The sequence below is a fragment of the Choloepus didactylus genome, chromosome 10 (genome assembly GCF_015220235.1).
Source record: "Choloepus didactylus isolate mChoDid1 chromosome 10, mChoDid1.pri, whole genome shotgun sequence".
NCBI lineage: Eukaryota > Metazoa > Chordata > Mammalia > Pilosa > Megalonychidae > Choloepus > Choloepus didactylus.
Window position 1 is genome coordinate 50242488 of NC_051316.1, and position 4442 is coordinate 50246929.

Below are 4442 nucleotides of genomic sequence, written 5' to 3' on the forward strand. Positions count from 1 at the left end.
AGCAGGGGAGATCTGGCTTGTGGAGAACGGGTGGCTCGTGGACGCCACCTGCTGGTTAGTTAGAGAAAGTGTACTCCACGAAGCTGTAGATCTGATAAATTAGAGATAAGGACTTCAACTGGTCTACAAACCCTAAAAGAACCCTATCAAGGTCAGCAAATGCCACGAGGCCAAAAACAACAGAAAATTATAAAGCATATGAAAAAAACCAGACGATATGGATAACCCAAGCCCAAGCACCCAAATCAAAAGACCAGAAGAGACACACCTAGAGCAGCTACTCAAAGAACTAAGATGAACAATGAGACCCTAGTACGGGATATGAAGGAAATCAAGAAGACCCTAGAAGAGCATAAAGAAGACATTGCAAGACTAAATAAAAAAATGGATGATCTTATGGAAATTAAAGAAACTGTTGACCAAATTAAAAAGATTCTGGACACTCATAGTACAAGACTAGAGGAAGTTGAACAACGAATCAGTGACCTGGAAGATGACAGAATGGAAAATGAAAACATAAAAGAAAGAATGGGGAAAAAAATTGAAAAACTCGAAATGGACCTCAGGGATATGATAGATATTATGAAACGTCCGAATATAAGACTCATTGGTGTCCCAGAAGGGGAAGAAAAGGGTAAAGGTCTAGGAAGAGTATTCAAAGAAATTGTTGGGGAAAACTTCCCAAATCTTCTAAACAACATAAATACACAAATCATAAATGCTCAGCGAACTCCAAATAGAATAAATCCAAAAAAACCCACTCCGAGACATATACTGATCACACTGTCAAACATAGAAGAGAAGGAGCAAGTTCTGAAAGCAGCAAGAGAAAAGCAATTCACCACATACAAAGGAAACAGCATAAGACTAAGTAGTGACTACTCAGCAGCCACCATGGAGGCGAGAAGGCAGTGGCACGATATATTTAAAATTCTGAGTGAGAGGAATTTCCAGCCAAGAATACTTTATCCAGCAAAGCTCTCCTTCAAATTTGAGGGAGAGCTTAAATTTTTCACAGACAAAGAAATGCTGAGAGAATTTGCTAACAAGAGACCTGCCCTACTGGAGATACTAAAGGGAGCCCTACAGACAGAGAAACAAAGACAGGACAGAGAGACTTGGAGAAAGGTTCAGTACTAAAGAGATTCGGTATGGGTACAATAAAGGATATTAATAGAGAGAGGGAAAAATATGGCAAACATAATCCAAAGGATAAGATGGCCGATTCAAGAAATGCCTTCACGGTTTTAACATTGAATGTAAATGGATTAAACTCCCCAATTAAAAGATATAGATTCGCAGAATGGATCAAAAAAAATGAACCATCAATATGTTGTATACAAGAGACTCATCTTAGACACAGGGACACAAAGAAACTGAAAGTGAAAGGATGGAAAAAAATATTTCATGCAAGCTACAGCCAAAAGAAAGCAGGTGTAGCAATATTAATCTCAGATAAAATAGACTTCAAATGCAGGGATGTTTTGAGAGACAAAGAAGGCCACTACATACTAATAAAAGGGGCAATTCAGCAAGAAGAAATAACAATCGTAAATGTCTATGCACCCAATCAAGGTGCCACAAAATACATGAGAGAAACATTGGCAAAACTAAAGGAAGCAATTGATGTTTCCACAATAATTGTGGGAGACTTCAACACATCACTCTCTCCTATAGATAGATCAACCAGACAGAAGACCAATAAGGAAATTGAAAACCTAAACAATCTGATAAATGAATTAGATTTAACAGACATCTACAGGACATTACATCCCAAATCACCAGGATACACATACTTTTCTAGTGCTCACGGAACTTTCTCCAGAATAGATCATATGCTGGGACATAAAACAAGCCTCAATAAATTTAAAAAGATTGAAATTATTCAAAGCACATTCTCTGACCACAATGGAATACAATTAGAAGTCAATAACCATCAGAGACTTAGAAAATTCACAAATACCTGGAGGTTAAACAACACACTCCTAAACAATCAGTGGGTTAAAGAAGAAATAGCAAGAGAAATTGCTAAATATATAGAGACGAATGAAAATGAGAACACAACATACCAAAACCTATGGGATGCAGCAAAAGCAGTGCTAAGGGGGAAATTTATAGCACTAAACGCATATATTAAAAAGGAAGAAAGAGCCAAAATCAAAGAACTAATGGATCAACTGAAGAAGCTAGAAAATGAACAGCAAACCAATCCTAAACCAAGTACAAGAAAAGAAATAACAAGGATTAAAGCAGAAATAAATGACATAGAGAACAAAAAAACAATAGAAAGGATAAATATCACCAAAAGTTGGTTCTTTGAGAAGATCAACAAGATTGACAAGCCCCTAGCTAGACTGACAAAATCAAAAAGAGAGAAGACCCATATAAACAAAATAATGAATGAAAAAGGTGACATAACTGCAGATCCTGAAGAAATTAAAAAAATTATAAGAGGATATTATGAACAACTGTATGGCAACAAACTGGATAATGTAGAAGAAATGGACAATTTCCTGGAAACATATGAACAACCTAGACTGACCAGAGAAGAAATAGAAGACCTCAACCAACCCATCACAAGCAAAGAGATCCAATCAGTCATCAAAAATCTTCCCACAAATAAATGCCCAGGGCCAGATGGCTTCACAGGGGAATTCTACCAAACTTTCCAGAAAGAACTGACACCAATCTTACTCAAACTCTTTCAAAACATTGAAAAAAATGGAACACTACCTAACTCATTTTATGAAGCTAACATCAATCTAATACCAAAACCAGGCAAAGATGCTACAAAAAAGGAAAACTACCGGCCAATCTCCCTAATGAATATAGATGCAAAAATCCTCAACAAAATACTTGCAAATCGAATCCAAAGACACATTAAAAAAATCATACACCATGACCAAGTGGGGTTCATTCCAGGCATGCAAGGATGGTTCAACATAAGAAAAACAATCAATGTATTACAACACATTAAAAACTCGAAAGGGAAAAATCAATTGATCATCTCAATAGATGCTGAAAAAGCATTTGACAAAATCCAACATCCCTTTTTGATAAAAACACTTCAAAAGCTAGGAATTGAAGGAAACTTCCTCAACATGATAAAGAGCATATATGAAAAACCCACAGCCAGCATAGTACTCAATGGTGAGAGACTGAAAGCCTTCCCTCTAAGATCAGGAACAAGACAAGGATGCCCGCTGTCACCACTGTTATTCAACATTGTGCTGGAAGTGCTAGCCAGGGCAATCCGGCAAGACAAAGAAATAAAAGGCATCCAAATTGGAAAAGAAGAAGTAAAACTGTCATTGTTTGCAGATGATATGATCTTATATCTAGAAAACCCTGAGAAATCAACGATACACCTACTAGAGCTAATAAACAAATTTAGCAAAGTAGCGGGATACAAGATTAATGCACATAAGTCAGTAATGTTTCTATATGCTAGAAATGAACAAACTGAAGAGACACTCAAGAAAAAGATACCATTTTCAATAGCAACTAAAAAAATCAAGTACCTAGGAATAAACTTAACCAAAGATGTAAAAGACCTATACAAAGAAAACTACATAACTCTACTAAAAGAAATAGAAGGGGACCTTAAAAGATGGAAAAATATTCCATGTTCATGGATAGGAAGGCTAAATGTCATTAAGATGTCAATTCTACCCAAACTCATCTACAGATTCAATGCAATCCCAATCAAAATTCCAACAACCTACTTTGCAGACTTGGAAAAGCTAGTTATCAAATTTATTTGGAAAGGGAAGATGCCTCGAATTGCTAAAGACACTTTAAAAAAGAAAAACGAAGTGGGAGGACTTACACTCCCTGACTTTGAAGCTTATTATAAAGCCACAGTTGCCAAAACAGCATGGTACTGGCACAAAGATAGACATATAGATCAATGGAATCGAATTGAGAATTCAGAGATAGACCCTCAGATCTATGGCCGACTGATCTTTGATAAGGCCCCCAAAGTCATCGAACTGAGCCATAATGGTCTTTTCAACAAATGGGGCTGGGAGAGTTGGATATCCATATCCAAAAGAATGAAAGAGGACCCCTACCTCACCCCCTACACAAAAATTAACTCAAAATGGACCAAAGATCTCAATATAAAAGAAAGTACCATTAAACTCCTAGAAGATAATGTAGGAAAACATCTTCAAGACCTTGTATTAGGAGGCCACTTCCTAGACTTTACACCCAAAGCACAAGCAACAAAAGAGAAAATAGATAAATGGGAACTCCTCAAGCTTAGAAGTTTCTGCACCTCAAAGGAATTTCTCAAAAAGGTAAAGAGGCAGCCAACTTAATGGGAAAAAATTTTTGGAAACCATGTATCTGACAAAAGACTGATATCTTGCATATACAAAGAAATCCTACAACTCAATGACAATAGTACAGACAGCCCAATTATAAAATGGGCAAAAGAT